Genomic DNA, 18,581 nt, shown 5'->3' with positions numbered 1-18,581 from the left:
TGGAGCAACATCTATGCTAAATTCCAACCTGCATTAAAGTAAACCTCCATTCAATAAGTATGATTTGGGTCAACATTTTTATGTTTCAATTCATTATATTTAATTCTCATTTTTCATGGGTCTGTTTTACAGTAACCTTCAGTTGAGAGCGACAAACACCTTAATACATGCACGCTTTGCTCTTATTTGGAGAGCCGTTAGTGCACGCGTCCATATGGATGTTTGCGCTACACAGTCTCGTTGTCAATCAACCTTAACTGACAAAGATCATCTTGCTTATGGCAGTGGAGTGCACGAGGAAGCTCGCCTGACCCCTTTTCTCCTCCCCCTCCCAGCATGTACACACATGACAGCCACAGTGTGAGGGTATGTGCGCTATTGTACAACATCCTGGTTTGCTTCTTGCTACATCTTTTCAACTGCCATTTGATTAACTTCTATTTCTGACTCGCAGGCCCACCCGAATATTTTTTGGGGAACTGATTTAATGGTGTTGTTTTGGCCACTCATTCACAATATTTATGAGACAAGCTGAGTGTTACAAATGGGTCATATAAGACAAACTAAGATGTTACATTTTTATAAATGGGTATCAAAGAATGGCCGCATCCAACCCCTTGAAAAACACACCTTTTCAAAAAGGGCAGAAGATGAAGCTATTTTATTAAGAGAAGTTCCCCGACGACATGAAGGAGGAAACTGTTGTCCGTGCTATGACGTCATAAACAAGGCGAGACTAGAAACCCGTTGAATCATTTGAACAAATAGCACCCAAGTGGAAAGCAAGAAAAAAAGTGAGCAGCCTGCAAACATAAACATTAGCAGTTTAGGCACTAATAACAAGCCGGCAGTCACCGGATGAAAGCAGCAACCAATCCTGTCCCATTTACAGGTAGCAATGATGTTAACACCATATGTAGGATCATAACTTCAAAAATGATTATGTTTACATATTATTACAAGGCGTATTTATTATTCCTAACTGGTCCATTTCTTCGTAGTTCGCTGTGTCATTTTATTTTATTCTACATTTGTTGTTCAGTACAATAACACTGTTTGAAAGGAATTAACATTAATAAAATGTTGAATTGCTCTGTAATTATCATTGTTGTCAGTCCCGGTGCTTTAAAACTGGCAATTTGTCTCAACTGGTCTGTGACACAAAAAAGGTTGGCGACCACTGCTCTAGGGTAAATGAGTTTTAAAAAAATCATCAATCAATTTTAATCAACAATTAATTTTAAAGTATGGTTTATCACCAAACCACAGGCGAAAAAGACCAGGCAGCGAGTACAAATAAACTGCATACCCCAGTGCGGCCTGTATAGGTGTCAACAACTAGTCACTCAGGCCCCTCCCTGAGTCCTACTCCTGCCCAGTGACAGATGGCAGTGCGGGGCACATTGGGGATGGGCACCATTGCTCACCACGCCTCAGCTCGCCACGGCTGCGTTGTTGGTCACAGGTCGTATTACAGTCACACCACTGTCCGCCTGTCTGCCTCCATGTAACAGTGGAGCTTGCCGCATGAGAGCTGCTTACTTCCTGGCCAGGGCGAAAAGGTAATGATATGATCCAGATCCAGCGTGTAAGTAAGCAAATGGGACGGATGTTCCCAGCTGCGGAATTCACAGGTCCCCCGTAGTAAGGCATGCATCCATTTCGCTGTAAGGGGCTTTAAATAAAGTATAAGAACCAGGAGCATGCCACATTTTTTTTAAAATAACAAGAAATTGCCTCTTGCCAAATGGCTTTATTTGCCTTTTCCAGCGCACTGTGGTTGCCAAAGGCTGGAATCAACAACCCTACTCAACATCCGTCACTGCCGGCTTCCCGGTGACAATAATGTGATTTTGGGACATGGTGATGACTCGCTGGAGAGGCATAAGATAGGCTTGTCACATTGCGTTTGATGTCAAAACCTATGTGTGACAGAATAGTGTTACTCAGCTCCAACAGATATAGCACCACTCCCATTTCCTGTCCATAAATAGATGAGAATGAGCCAGAAGTGAATGTGTACTGTATCCGCGCGTGCCTGTGCGTATGCATTTATGCGCACAAACACACCCATAATGCACCATTTTAAATATCATGCAGTCAGCTCAATAACAAATTCCCATCTCTTACGCTCATGCACATCTGCATCCAGCCAGAGCTAATTATTCTCCCCATGGTAACAGAGCAGGGTGTTCACATCAACAAAACAGCAATGTGCAGCAGACAATCATCCCTGATGAATCTGATCTTCTCCCTCTGCTAGCTCCTCGCTCATCTGACAGCCTCAACGCTCATTACACCTCGACAAAATGAACGTGATCTGCTCGCCACATTTGTCTACCGAACTTAGGAATGACAGAAGCTCAGAACATCACCATCCTGATGACGAACAGAAAGGCACGCACACAAACACAAACATACACATTCTATTTTTTTTCATTTCTCTGAAGCTGACATAAATTTCCCAGAAATTTATTGTCCCATACATTACTTAAATTGCATAACTGTAATTAAATACAAGACGGAGGTCTCAATTTACAGAGGGTTTGCACTAGCAAAAACAGGCACAATCTTGAGTATACAAACAAGCAAAATAGTCCTCACTGATGATGCAATATTGGGCGTCGCACACACAATGTGATTTATTAAGCCTGAAATGAAACAAATAGCTGATTTTGCATCTAAAAACTGAAACCGACATCACTGTATGTAACCATGACTGCGGGAACTGTGGCAATTAGAGGCTTGGACAAAATGAGAAGCAATGGAGAGAATGAACATTCTTAGCTCGTTTAAACATCTAAGGGCTGACTTGGAGCCAGTCGCAAGGAGTCATGACAGATCACCTTTGACCAAACTTCCTTCAACTCTACATTTCCATGCCTCTGGTTCATTTCAACGTGCTGCGAAAATTGGTGCTGACCTCTACCAGAGCCAAATTTTCAAGTGTGTTGCCACAAGTTTTTAACATAATGTTAAACAGGATGGGCAGATACATTCATTTCCAGCGAAATTGGGATGAATGTGGGTTAATAAAACATGAATTTTCAGCAGTTTTATGCTGGCTTCCCCAAGATTATCGGAGCAGTAGCCTGCACTGCATTCATGTTGTGCTCAAAATAAAAACTGCAATGCTTGTATAGTTTGCATGCAAACACTTTGTTTTTCTTCTTTCTTCTTCTACCCCCAATTTTGCTGCTGTAGACTGTAAATTTCCCCACTGTGGGACAAATAAAGGATATCTTATCTTATCTTGTATAGTTTGGAACTTATGCCCAGCATGCCTTTGGGATATTTTGTTTGTGTAAATAGCTATTCATAATTATAGGTTTGTTGTTGTCCGTTTACTATTTCCCAATGCAGTAGTGTTTGTTATTTCCACTCACCTACCTAGTTTTCTTTTAATTAATTTTCATTGACTCTTAAAGATTTAATTTTGCACTGTACGTTTGTTATGTACGGTGACTATGTTTTATGATTCACTTCCCCGCGTTGCAGCATAAGTTTGATAAGTGAAAGACTTTTGCCCATCAAACCTAGCTGTCTTTCACATATTAAATTGAGATTCGGTCAGAGGACTTGATATGTATCTCGGTTTCAAACTGTAATGCACTGCAACAAACAAACAATAGAAGTTTTTTGCCGATTCAGTACAGAAGAACTGCAGCATTTATGCTCTGAGAACTGGAGTTAAATGCTAAGCTTTGCCAAGGTTCGAACTCTGAACAAGCAACTGGAGCAAAACGTTTTTGTGGTAGTCTTAAAGTTTGGCATTACACTTGAGCGTAGGAGAGCTTCAGAGGATCCGGACTAGTGAAATACAGTTGAAGCTAGAGCTTGATGTTGATTCTTGGGGAGCACAATGATCCTAAAAGCTATGACTTCAGTTGGGAATATTCTGATCCTCAGTTGTGAGCACATTGTCCTCAACGTGTATCTTAATGGTGCTTGGGAATGAGCAACACTAACTGTTTATGATGATCGGTCAATAAATTACTCTTACTTGAAACTCACACATAGCAAACCCAATAACCGATGAATGTATTTTTCTCCAGTTTAACCTCAGGGGTCTTCTTTGATGATTCCCAACTTCAATGTGCCACTCCAACATGTGGCAAAACATGTCGGAGGTGAGAAGAAACGCTGGCAAATGCTACTGTTAATTACCATGTACATTAAATAGGTATTTGCACGCTTTGCACTTGCTCCATCCAGCTTCCAGAAAATGAATCACAGTATTAGAGGGCCAAAGTGATGATTTGCTGAAATTGCACCCTTGGGCTTTAAACATTGTGCTTCGATACAAATTATACAACTGGCCTCGCACAGAGATCAATTGCAGGAAATACAAATTTTCAGTATTTAACAGTACATTTTGCCACTGCACAAATTGAATAAAGCCATTATTAAATGCATTTGAACAATTTGTAATCAATTTGTTATCATTGCTTCATTACTGTGGGAAATATGTGCACACAGATGTTTTAAACCACAATCAGCAGTGGTTGCTGTTAAATTTGAATTTGCTCTACTTCTGTTTTGGACTGAAGTAGGTGACCTGAAACTCTTCTGTTCTCTTGGATATTATTATTGTAAAACCTTTTTAGAACAAGAAACTCATTTAAATAGTGTGTGATTTATGTCTGTCTTTTACCCAAGTGTTTAATGTACAAAAAGGACTCAAAATTGTAATCATGTAAAAAAAAAAAGATACAAAGTGTTCAGTGAAAATGATTATAATTTTATCTTTAACTTAATGAGTGCTATTTAAGAACAGATTATGCTGCATAGTTCAAACTGAAGCAGAGTATTGCCAAAAAAAAACAAACTGATGTACTGTACTTCTCTGGCCCAGGGATAATGACGAGAGAGCCACTGAGGGAAAAAAAAAATGAGCACAGTACTCCACATACGCATAATGCAAATGACATACATTTAAAATGGCAAAACAACTGACAATAAAAGAACAATGAAGGAGCCAAAGGACTGGTGAGCCTTTCCTTGATTATTTGTTCCAGCCACTTGGGCCAATTGCACCTGGATTCATTCAGTCAACATGAAACTTTGCTTGTAAGAACAACAACAAAAAACGCAGGTATGGCAACAGCGCACGACTGAAGAAATACATTCAGTTATTCATGACTACCAGCTCCAATTGTCATTTACTGCTCCTGAATCATATCATGCTGAAGAATGTCATTTTCTGCTGCTGTATTTCTTTCCTCACTGGCCAAGCTGTCTGGAGCAAATTGAGTCCATTACATTTCTAACAATGGATGTTCCTGTGTGTCACAACAAATGTGTGATTTTCAAGTCTCAGTTGCAACATGTAATAGTAAATAAATAGTACATGTTTGCATGTACATGTACAGGAACATGTATGATTTCCTCTTAGTGACTGTGAAGTAGGTGAATTTTCTATAGTTTGATGCAGAAGTTTCGCCAAACTTATATGTTGTCATTGTAGTGGATTTGGAAATTCACACTAAAGCTCAAACAACACTGTGTGTGTGTGTGTGTGTGTGTGTGTGTGTGTGTGTGTGTGTGTGTGTGTGTGTGTGTGTGTGTGTGTGTGTGTGCGTGTGTGTGTGTGTGTGTGTGTGTGTGTGCGTGTGTGTGTGTGGAGGGGCAAGGTGTGATCCCATTAATTTCCAAACACAGCCAAAAATACAAACCAATCAACAGTTTGTGCTTCAACTGTTCCAATTTGTACTGTTTTAAAACACGCTTCGGCACTCCCTTTTTTGGCGCACTCTGATTAACCAAATGGCACATTTGAACAATGCTGTTTCAACGGTCATGGTGAAGCAGTGTGTGCACTAACAATTAAAGAACAGCATTTTGGGTGCAAATCCGAGCTGTACCTCCAGAGCGACGTGTTTTTTTTTTTTTGTTTTTTTTTGCCGCTTCAACATTCATTTATTTCCACTGGCAAGACATATAGTCCAAAAAATACATTATAATTTTTTCACCATCTAACACACACACACACACACACACACACACACACACACACACACACACACACACACACACACACACACACACACTTGAGTTGAACTATGTTCATATTACAAGAAACCATTAGCTGATGAGACAGTTAAGTCAGCTGCTTGATTCAACTGAAAGGAAATACAGCCTCTCCTATTTTGACAGTTGAATCATTTAACTCATTCTCTCCCAGCCATTTTCACTGGAGCAAACCTCTCAACCCCAGCCGCTTTACTGGATTTTGACTGACTTGCAAGGCCCACAGATTATTGTGTTCGATGGTGTTGTTAAGACACAGCCCACGAAAAGAAAGACGCTTCTTTCAGCTGAAAATATGAAAGTTTGTTTCTATCATTGTCTGTTCTTTAGCAATCAGCATTAGAAAATAGCAAAATTGCATCGGATTTCCATTTTTTTAGGAAAAAAAATGAGAAAAGGACCTTTTTGTTCAAGTATGGAACCACTATTTTTTGCTTTTGTGACATCTCAAACATCTAAATAAGACTTTCCTTTTGTGAGGATGATGAAGCCGCTATAAGCTTGGATTGTACAGTACGTGTATGAAAGTTGTTTATTTTGGGGGAAACAGAGGTGCACTTCTGTCTGAATTCTACCCACAAGAAATGCTTTAAAATAATGACAACTGTCAATGTGATGCTCCCTGAATTTTTTTTAACCCTTCCAATATATATAAGACTTTGATTAAAGACTTTGTTCACTCGTACTTACTAAATAGCAAACCACAATTATTGAGAATACGAAGCAAAAAGGCTTCTTCCATCTCTGCTGTGTTCATTATGTATAGCCACAGCCCATTTAACACCTTTGTCCCTCTGAAGCTCTCCTCCGCTCATTCTCCTTTTTACCTTTTGACCGTCTGATGTATTTGTTAAAGCCGTCATTAATACCGCCCACGGATGTGAAATGAGTTTGTGAAAGGATCCTGGCTTTCTGTTCGACACAACAAATTAAGGTCAACAATGAGGAAACATAAGGCATAAAACATAAGGCAGCAAAGAGAAACGAGTTTCCAGTGCGCACACAATCTGGTGATCAAATGAAGCATTAAACTCATGATGTCAATCAATATAGACCAATTCAGAATATTTGTAAACAAACAACAGGCACCGGGGCACTTACGGGTATCACCAAAAGAATCATTCAATGCAAGGCTCATTTAGAAATGATACTAGTAAACTAGCCTTTAGGCTACATCTATCATGACCAAGGTTACAGCATTTCAATTGTTGCTATCTCCTGCCTACTGCCCGAAGACAGCTGGGATAGGCTCCAGCACGTTCCGCGACCCTTGTGAGGATAAATGGATCAGAAGATGGATGGATGGATGTTTATTTTACACATAATGAATGTCATATCTGGATCATCTCGACGTGGAAGAGAAGCAGCTCGACTCTGAGCCTTTCCCTGATGACCAAGCTTCTCACCTTATCTCTGAGGAAGAGCCCGGACACCCTGCGGAGAAAACTAATTTCTGCTGCTTGTATCCGGGCTCTCGTTCTTTCGGTCACGACCATAGCTCGTGACTATAAGTGAGGGTAGGAACGTAGATCAACCGGTAAATTGAGAGCTTCGCCTTTGGACTCAGCTCCTTCTTCACCACGACAGACTGATACAAAGTCCGCATCACAGCAGATGCTCACAGAGATCCGCTCCGGAGATCCGCCCGTCGATCTCCCACTCCATCCCACCTTCACTCGTGAAGAAGACCCAAAGATACTGAAACTCCTCAACTTGGGATAAGATGTCATCCACGACAGGGCATCCTCGAGAGGGCACTCCACCCTTTTCCGACTGAGGACCATTGTTTCAGATTTGGAGGTGCTGATTTTCATCCCAATCGCTTCACACATGGCTGCGAACTGCTCAAGTGAAAAGTCGGAGATCGCGGGTTGAAGAAGCCAACAGCACCACATCATCTGCAAAAAGCAGAGATGCAATACTGAGGCACACCAAATTGGAACCCCTCAGTGCCTTGGCTGCACCTAGAAATTGTGTCCATAAAGGTTATGAACAGAATCGGTGACAAAGCCTTGGAGGAGTCCAACCCTCACAGGAAACGAATGCAACTTACCGGCAATGCAAATCAAATTCTGATATCGGTGATATCGGGACCAAACAGCCCATATCAGGAGGTTCGACACCCCATAGCCCCAAAGCACCCTCAAGGGACACGGACGAACACCTTCTCCACTGATTGGGCGAACTCGCCATGTAGTCTTGAGGTCCACGGCCGGGACGTAAACCACACTGCTCCTCCTGAATCTGAGACTCAACGGATCCTCCTCTCCAGAACCCCTGAATAGACCTTACCGAGATGTTGTCGTCCTTGTCCGGATGGATACTTGGCGCCGTGTCATAAAACGTGAGCACCAAGCACGATCATCTTGAATTCTCTTGCGGCTGCTCGATTCCCATGCTCCTATGCATAACTGATAGCTTGCAGTTTAAAACCTGCTTCGTAAGCGTGTCTCTTCATAGGTGCCATTTTCGGGATGTTGTTTTGCACAATGCACGTATTATATACTATATACACCTACTGGGGGCGTGCCTTTAGTGTCCTCTTACCCACCCAACCTTCCCACTTTAACGTCCACATGGTGTCCTCAGTTATGTCCGCCTTTCCTCTATATACGTAGCGTGTCGGCTCAGTCAGTCAAGCGGGCCCCTCATCGAAGTCACACAATAATAGCATTCACAGAACTCGGTGCATACATAAGGCAACCCGCATTATTAGGCCCACCCTTGATTTCATAAATTTACAATTTTCTCAATTGCTCAAAAGATATGTAAGAGTTTGTTTACTAGATGTATTATCAGAGAGTGCTTGTCATTTTGTAACATGAGGAAGTGTGACGTCATCGTGAATTAGAACTATTATATTGCCTACTAAGGTATAAATAGTACTTTATGTTAAAAAGACTGGTTGGAAGAGACTCCTGTTATATTGACAGAGATGGGGGAAGGAGGAGCAGCGGGCAGTCAGCCACTCTGTTCCGCTTCACTGCAACATGGGAGGTCAGCATGCGCGCGTGCGCACACACACACACACACACACACACACACACACACACACACGCGCGCGCGCACATACACACACACACACACACACGCACACGCACACACGAACGAACGCACGCACGCACGCACGCACGCACGCACGCACGGGCACACGCATATATGGGCACACACGCAAAGGCAAGCAGACCCATATTTACACAAATGCACACTTTCTACATGCACACAGAGCGAAAGAGAGAGAGAGAGAGACAGCGTGAGAGACAGAAACAGAGAGACACAGAGAGGACACACATGGTGCAGCAGGTGAGGTGCCAGCACATCAGAGCGCTGCCATTTTTCAGTGTCTTGCTCAGGGAGAGGCGCTCTGACATTTTATGAAGCACTCTGCAGAAATCAGCAGCTTGTAATGGCGGCTGGACTGTCACTCCTTCTCTCTTCGCACACACACAATTTATCTCCCTCTCCCATGCTGATTTTCACGATATTATCTCCCGTGATTAACCTAACGTAATCACTTTTACCAAATTGGCTTTTAATTGCAAGGAGGAATCTTTTATCAGTCGTTGTTGAAACTTTTAAAGTATTAGTGTTCTTACATTTTCTTTGCCCAAGTTAAGCAAGGCGGTTAAAAAAATGCTACCAAATACACAGGTGAAAAGACTCAATAATAGAAGGTCCGAAAATTGGTGAGTTTTTGGAAGTGATGCTTAGTGTCACTTTTATCGCAGTTTATCACTGGGGATACATTCCAGGCCCACTCGCGAAATGTGAAAATCTTGTCATCTCTTGTAGCGCAGCGATTCTCAGTGTCGTTTCTAGTACTACAAGTAGTGCACAGGCTCCCTCTGGTGGTACGCCAAATAGTAACTGCCCAGACGTGGGGTGTCAATCTCATATTTTTCATGGGCCACATCGTAGTTAAGGTTTCCTACAGCGGGCCATTATGACTGAAGTTCAGTGTGAATTCAAATAAATTAGACTTTATGTTCAAACTGTGCATAATGATAACGAGACTAATAATGTAAAATATACTTTGAGGAATATTAATAAGTGTCTCTTTTTGACACTTATGCTGACTGTGCTGCTGTATTTTACTGTTGGTCATTATTATGTGATTTTTATTTTTTTTTAGGGGGTGGTACTTTGGCACACAACTTTAAACCATTGCTGTAGAAAGACCTTATAAAAATATTTTAGGTAGTTGTAACCTCTCCTAAACACTTGAAACAGATACAAACCATTTAAAACACTGTTATCTTAACTTTTCAAGAAATGGGAGGTCTATTGCCCACTCTATCACTATGGCATTTTCGAACCACTTATCCTATTACAGGGTCACGGGGGGCGGGTGCTGGAGCCTAGCCCAGCTGATGTCAGGCGAAAGGCACACAACACCCTGAAGTGGTCAACAGCAGGGCAGACAGCAATGAACAACTATTAACACCCAGGTCCACACCGTCATTGGGTGGTAACCGATCCCACGCTGTCCGCACACAAGCCAGGCGAGTGTACCACAACACCATCAGCGATTCTACGAAGACTATTGTGTATTACATTGTAATTTATGAGGTTCTTTTGTTTTGTGAGCGGACTTGTTAGCAGCTTGCACTGATTTGGTTCAATCAAACAAGTTGCCTCTTTTGAGGTGGAAGAATAGACTCTCTCCTTGAGTCCTTTTGAGTTTATTTCTGCCTTTTTCCGTTCTTTTGTAATCAGCAGAACAAAAACGGTAGGTTGCGCAAAAGGCAGCCGTTTTTCGCAGTGGACTCATAACCTGTGCTGATCTCCTATCTAAAATTTTAGAATTTACACTGGAGCAGCATCAGAAGCTCCTCCCACCCATCCCTGATGGAAAATCAAAATTGAGAAGTATATTTGTCAATGGCAGCAAATGATTTGTGACAAGATGCAATTTTTTGTCGTCCTCAGCTGAGCAGAGAGGGAAGCGGTGAGCAGTTAAAAAAAGAGGAAGATGACAGAGGGCAACTGTGCTAACTCCAGCATATTCACAAATACCTTTGGCTATGCCTATTAATGTGCATTGTCCTAAAAAATAATAAATAACCTAATAAATAAACATAAACAAAATAAACAAACCACATGGTGCCAGCGGATATTATTTAGCCAACAAGGTCAACATACGTTGGCTGCCGGTATGTTATAGCTCACCAGTGATGGGACACTGACTGCTGAAGAATTAAAACAAGAGAATGTCACTTTTTTTGCTGATATAACTGCCTCTCAGCGAGGTCGTAATTGTCAATGAGAATTAATTCTAAACTGATCTACCTGGTCAAATAAAGGTTCGATGGATGGATGGATAGATAGATAGATAGATAGGAATAGGGGTCAGGAAAAAAAGTCGAACGACTCTGCATATGACGTGCAAAGTGAAGTTATACCGTGAAGCTAGCATCAAGTAACAATGGTAATGTCTGCAGGGGTGGGTGGATTTTGCAGCTCTGTTATATTGTTATTATACTCCACAAACGCCAATATCAATTAAAATAATGTGTTTAGACATGTGTGGCCGCACAGAACATATTGTAAAGAAAATGTTTGACTTGAGTCCTTTTTAATATATTGCCGAGGTGAAAGACGGGGACTCAGCACATCCTCAAAATCAGGTGAGTCGGACCTTGATGCAAAAATGTGTGATCAGGAAATCCCTAGTTATAATATAGTCTGCAATCGGGGAGCGTGCACTGCCTCACAGAATGTACCATTTGAGTGATGTAAGACACCACCCGCTGCAATATGACTGGTTGGCATATGTGCGTCACAGAATGACAGATTTTTTTTTCAACAAAACGAAGAGAGATGTGGATGCTGGTGGTGAAGGAGAGCCAGCTGAATGTGCCAAATAGACTTAACTGATGATGAAAACAACAGGGACACATTGGCCAAGCAGCAGGTGAAGAAAAAAAACTGCTTTTAACCACAATGGCTTACACACAACAGAATTTAAAGTCCAATGTTATGGCAAGCCTGCACTCTGATTGTGTGGAAGACCGAATCTGAATCAGTGTTGCGGGACCAGACTTAAATTGATTACAGGCAGGATGTGAACTTGTTGGGTTTCCCAGGTGAAGCAGGTTCGGAGGGAGGCGGCTCTCAATTGAACAAAATAATGTTCACAGAACAGCAAAAACGTTTTTTTTCTTTGGGCTTCTTTTAAAATTATGTAAAATAATTCACCTGTTTTGTGACAAACTTCTTGTTCCTGTTAAATATTTTGCAAAAATCATCTCGTGAGTCCTAAATAATAGGAAACAACAGAATGCCAATTAAGACAACTATACATCAGCACATATGATCATGCTGTAACTGACCACAGCCTTAAAAAGTTGGTTGCACCAGTACTACTGGTGTACAAAAGTTAGTGTAGATCCCTTGATCAAATGTCTGAAATGGAAGGTGAATGCTATTAAAAATCTAAGGTGGTGGGTATATTTGGGGAACACGGTACAATTAATGAGTTTGTGACTTGTGGATATTCAAATGTAACCTTATACACACATTGGTAATGTAATGGCATCTAAAGATAGCTGCTTCCTATGTATGTTATCTGCATATAAACAAACATTCATATCCGTGATTAATTCCCTGGTATGTTGTTGCGCCTGACAAGCGCAATGTTGAGAAATGATTAACAGCTAGCGACTCTACAAACCACATTAACACAATGTTTGCATTAGCCAGTCCCTCATTCAGGCCATGACTGCTGTTAAAAAAGCTAACTGTCGTCTTTTGGGCAGATGGTAGCCAGTGCCCTCCGCTGACACCAATGACTAAAAAGCCTGGCACACAAACTCCTTTGCCCCCCTCCCGCCACCCCCAAAAGTTTCACTCTGAGCCGGCACACTTAGGGGTAACCCAGAATAGTATGCCTACAGGAAAAATATGATTCAACTTGAAATATGTGGGAAGTGCAGAGGCCCAATCTCACAGTGTAGGCCATGCTAGAAACTTAAACTAAGACGATTTCATTAATGTGACATTCGCATTTGTAATGAGAAAAGGGGGTAAAAGAACCCCTGGGGACATCTTTGTACCATAAAAAAATAAATAAAAAAAAATCACCCATGCGTGCGCTTGCCCACGCACGCACATACACAAGCTGCAATATCAGTCAAATATTTACATCCGTATTACACCAGAATCACACAAAGCAGCCAAAACACTATGTGTGTGGGTTTGATAATGAAATATCACAGCTTACTGTGTGCAAAGTAACTGTGACAGAAAATATTTTCAAGCTTTCAAGATGGACTGAGTAGATAATTCCAGAAAAGTAAGGCCCAGCTCCTCCTCCAATAACACAGCTCTCACCAGGCTAAATGGAGTCCATTGAGCCAACATAAAAATGTCATCACATTCTCCCCAAAACAAAAATGCAGTCAAGTGATGCCATGGCTTACACATTAAAATTGTTCTTACAGTTAAAATTGTTCACTGACCATGCTCAAATCAACACTCACCACAGAAATTAATAGCCATTAATATGATTGCACAGTTTAAAAGAAAGAGCTGTTAATGGGCAATTAGATGTGTCTGGCATAAAGCAATCCTGGTCAACATGCAATATTGTTGCTTCGAATGCAGCATATGAAACTTTTCTGATGTCTGCAGTTATTTGCGTACTATTTTGAAATCCAACAGGCAGGATGTTTCATGTGTTGGTTGCGGATACGCATCACTTGAAATTCAAACTGTAAACTATTTAACAGCCTCTCTCGCCACAGACTAACAACTGGAAAGTCAAGGGGAAAAAAAAACACTTTCCCTTGTAAGCAAATGCTTGGGCAATAAAGTAAGGCAACATGCCAATTCAACAAGCAATTATGATAATCAGGTCACAATTAATCAGTTTAATTACAACTCCACCAATTGCCTTGTTGCAATTACCTCTGTTTGAATGTGAAAAAGAGGTGAAATGTACAGAACAAAAAAAAAAAAAAAATTGCACTTTAAATTGACACCGCAAATTACGTCTGCAATGACAATAATGTCTCTTAGGTGAATAAAACGTTGAGTTAAAAAAATTGTAGAAAATGTAATTAGGTGAATAAAATGTTGAGTTAAAAAACATTTGTAGAAAATGTAAGACTGGTACAAGAAAAATAACCAGCACAGCTCTACATTATGAATATCATGTCATATTGAATGCAATTAAGAGATGTGTTTTCTACATTTTCGGCAGCAGTGAGAGATTTTAAAAGTGTGTAGTAATTACACACTCCACTAAAGGAGCCTGCTTGAGGACATTCAAAAGTGAGCTTTACTACATAATGTATAGTTGTTTTGTATGCAGTGTTGGTTAGCATAGCCAAAAAAATTGAATTACATACTTCATCTGAAGCTTACGGGGGGATTTAGCTGTCTGGTGGAGCTCCAGCGACGGAATGGCAGGAAGGAATTTTGCTCAAAAGTGCTATTTTTTGGGTGTGAAATTGCTCAATTTTTAACACTTTGGCTGCCCATTTTGCCATCATCACTTGCGCATTAGGAAATGATCTTGACACTTCCTTCACTACAGTTACCAATGATTGTCTGTGTATGGGCATGCATGAAGAAGTATTGCACTAAACGAATAAATGTATGTCACTGGAAACAGCGCTGTGCTATTCTCTGGGTTCACCTCTCTTCTCCTCTATCCAGAGTAATTTTGCTCCCCCTGGGTCGAAATGTAGTAGGCCATTTCAAACGTCCAGCTGTGCCTTTTAAAGGACTGTCAGCAGCGATGGGCTTCTTCAAAATGCTGTGTCAAAATGCTGTGTTTAATATCCACAGAATAGACATCTTTTTTTTTTTTTTTGCCTGTGACATGGCCCCATTTCCTGTGTCACACCACACATAACCCTTGTGCGATTTCAGATAGACCATTTCATATTTGTAAACAATAGATGGAAGGATACTTCCGGGTAGAGAAAGGATTTACTACCGTTGACCTGAACTGATATCATGATAAAAACTTATATTGTTTGGGGGGGGGGGGGGTTGTTTCAATGTCCTTAATATAATAAAAAATAATTCAGTGTTACAAGCGCTGTGCAATTTTAGGATATAAAAACTCAGACCGTACAATATAAGGATCATTATCAGGCTTTTGCTGAGCTTGCTGATGAGCTAATCATTTGCAGCAGGGAGAGATCGGAAACATGCAGGATAGCGTCCCTCCAGGACCGGAGTTTGACACCTATGTAACTAGTTGAACACAGAGGATCACAAGAATACCTTCACTTCACCAGTCCCTCAATGATCTTGTCAACCATAGCCCCGTTCACACGACAAGATTTACTCCGACGCTGCACCGACTCTACGCCAGTGGAGCGTTCACACGTGCAAATTTACTTCGACGTAGCGCCGCTCAACAGCCTAGTGCGCATTAAATTTGATCCACCTCAGGGAGGTGGTTTAAAAATTTCCTCCGAAGCAAATGCTCGTTTGCGAAGCAGCACCGAAGCAAATGTGCGCGTGTGAACGCAACTGGCGTAAATTTGCTCCAGAGCAAATGCTCGCTGCAGGGGAGTGGCCTCGCTACGCCCGCTCCCAGACGCACGGAATCCGACAGTGGCGAGGGGGCCAGCGACACAGACGAAGCCCGGCCATGGACCCCCGTCCCCGGTAAAAGTGTCGGCGATTTAAGCGGTGAAGACAGCGCTCACGATCAAGACGAGAATCGAGAAAGCAGTGACGTCAACCGAGCCCGATTTGCAGGCCCGAGCCTGAAGCAAACCCGACATTTCATATTTTATTTGTGAGTATTTTTGGGAGAAAAAAACACAAGATTTCTTACGGTTAAAATAATCTACATATTTTTATGAACATTATCAATGCATTTGCACAACGAAATAGAAATTAACATACGTGCGCACTGGTCTGGCCGGCCGCGCTCCTGTTTAGCAGTTAAATAGCAATTAAATTACAGCGCATTCTCTGTTTTATCCAAATTGTTTGTTTTAAAACAAGTATTCCTTAGTTTAGTATCCGCACATTGTTTTAGTATACATTTTTTAAAACATATATTGTGGCAGTCATAAGGAGCACACACGATTGACTGTAAACACGTCTTTATTCCACGACTGCCGACAAGTGGATCTATTCTGAACAAGGACAGAATAGTGTCCACCATAATATTTATTAAAAGAAAAATAAATAAATAAATAAAAGTCCGCGAGAGAGAAGCCCGACCCAAACCTGTTTTACTTCCGCATTCCTGTCGTTTTGGTCCGGAGCAGAAATTGCACGTGTGACCGCAAGTGGAGCTGCTTCGACGCTGCGCCGGAGTTGTCAGCTCAGCGGCTTTGCACGTGTGAACGCTCCACAAAATTTGCTCCGGTGTAAAATACATCGCATCAAAATACTTCGGTGCAGCGTCGGAGTAAATCTTGCCGTGTGAACAGGGCTCATGTCAATCTGTTTACCTGTTGAAATCTAAATTATTCTGTTTCCCTTTGAAGAAATTTACAAAGATTGTTATGTCACACATTCAAACTACGGCGGTAGGCAATAAGGCTAAAATCATCACCCAAGCAAAGTATGCTGGGTTTTTTTTTCATTAATCCTGCCTTTATCATGACATTGTTTACTCGTGGTACCATCGGAGAAAGTGTTTTATGTACACGTGGCATCACCATGAAAAGGTGTATAGTTAAAGGTCGCAATATTGGAGCCTCTATTGTTGACTAAGGCTATGCTCACACTGCAGGGCAAATGTTAAATCCGATCTTTTTTGTGTACTTGGTCACATTACAAAAATAAATATGACTTCTAATGTCACGTGGCACAGTGTTTACGAATGTAAAAGTGAGGTTAAATTAAAATCAAAAGTAAAGAAATTTGTTCCTGAAAACAACTTTGCAGATTCATGGTGAATGTCACTTGTCTCTGAAGCATTCAGACTCCACAGGTCAGATTTGAGAAGAAAAAAAAGTCACATTTGGGCAAAAAACCAAAACAAAACAAAACGCAATAGAGCTGCAGTGTCACCATAGCCTAAGTCGAGCGCAGTCTTGACATTGCTGCACTGTAATCATACTTCAACAGGTGGAATACAACGCACGCAGGCACAAAATGGAATGAGGTCACTATATTGCAGTCTTTCAAGTAAAATATCATCCACTGCCCCCTTTCTTATGATCGTAACACTTCCTATGTGGATGAGCCAATCACACGGCCAACCCCTCGTGTTGTTCCACATCTAAAAGGAAAAGTTCACATGGGGAAAGAGTAACTGTCTGTAAGTGGGTATGCACACCCATGTGTGGTAAGACTGAAACCAAAGTTGTCTCGGCCTGTTCCCGATAGTCTCACCAAGTCAGCGCTCCAGAGGGAGTCAGACATAAGACCACTGCCAATGGTCTGTCGGTTTACTCACATTCTCTTAGATTACACAGGGCTCAAATATGACGCATCCCACATAGGGTGGGGGTGTGAGGAGGGGAGGGGCAATCTTTCATTGTTGTTTTGCTCAAATGCAAACACACATCCTGCAAACACACACATTCTATCTGTATTGATAACCACATCATAGGCTCAGACAGAGGAGCCTGTGGTTCCACACACCTGCCAAAGACAGATGTGAAGAATAAATCAGAGAAACTCCATACTGATCCATTTCCACTAACTCGCTTCACAGTCAACAGACTGGAGTGCAAACAGCTGCATGTGACAACACACACCCGTGGAAGAGACAACAATATTGTGGGTGCACCTGACATGCATATACATGGGAAGAAAGTCCACATTTTGTGAGGGCAAGAGAGCTCCACTCACATTTTCTGTGAATTTTTGGTGTGTAACCAGCTTCAATCCTCCAGAGCTGAGGAGCTGTGTGAGAGCATTTTTTCTGGCAGAAGACAAAATCCTCCTGTGACAGACAAACAAGTCGCAACAAGGCGGAAAAAGCAGTGTGGGTGGTTTTTAAGAAGCGCTTTTTTTTTCTCCTGCTGCTGACTGGATGAATTTTATGATTTGTTAATTTAAATATAGCCCCACCATCATAGGAACAAAGACGAAGCCCCATTTCAGATGTGTTGCGCACTTAAATACAGAGGGAAAAAAAATATGTTGATGCTGTGACCTCCAAGTGTATAATTCAAGCATGTGACATCACTCTATATCCTGTCACTCAGTGTGGCCCACTTTCTACATCCAAAGAGTAAAGTCACATCCATGTGAACATGAGAGTGTGTAGCTTTTGTCATGTCTTTGGGTGTCTTTTGTCAATTCAGGGTTTTTTTTTAGCTTTTGTCTTCTAACTGGCTGGGAGAATCAATGCAATCTATGTGTATGTATGTGTGTGTGTGCATGGTATGCAAGTGTGGGACTGTGTTTGTGTCAGGAAATATAGCCTTCACGCTTTGTGGCCCAGGAACAGGATGAAGCAGTGAGTTAACAAACAGCTCACTGACATTATCTCTCTTCTTTGCTGTCTTGGAATGCCAACCTGCTGTGAAACTCCAAATAGGTGATGTCCTGTCACACCACATTGTGTACGTGTGTGTGTGTGTGTGTGTGGGGGGGGGGGGCTACTATTAAAGATCGGG

The 18,581-nt window shown here is 41.6% G+C and overlaps 1 protein-coding gene across 14 annotated transcripts in view; it reads right to left on the bottom strand.

Moving 5' to 3' along the window:
- baz2ba (bromodomain adjacent to zinc finger domain, 2Ba) overlaps positions 1–18,581 on the bottom strand; it is a 98,783-nt gene that overhangs the window by 49,437 nt on the left and 30,765 nt on the right. Inside the window, exon 1 of one of the 14 annotated variants that reach the window (XM_019886684.1) lies at positions 14,382–15,133. The exons of the other annotated variants lie outside the window; for them this stretch is intronic. The gene's annotated coding sequence lies outside the window, so the exon portion shown is untranslated. Of the gene's footprint in view, positions 1–14,381; positions 15,134–18,581 lie in introns of those variants that run through there. 14 annotated transcript variants of the gene reach the window in all.

The sequence above is a fragment of the Hippocampus comes genome, unplaced genomic scaffold, assembly GCF_001891065.2.
Source record: "Hippocampus comes isolate QL1 unplaced genomic scaffold, H_comes_QL1_v1.1 scaffold261, whole genome shotgun sequence".
In the NCBI taxonomy this organism is placed as follows: Eukaryota; Metazoa; Chordata; class Actinopteri; order Syngnathiformes; family Syngnathidae; genus Hippocampus; species Hippocampus comes.
This window is presented reverse-complemented; position numbering and strand designations above follow the sequence as displayed.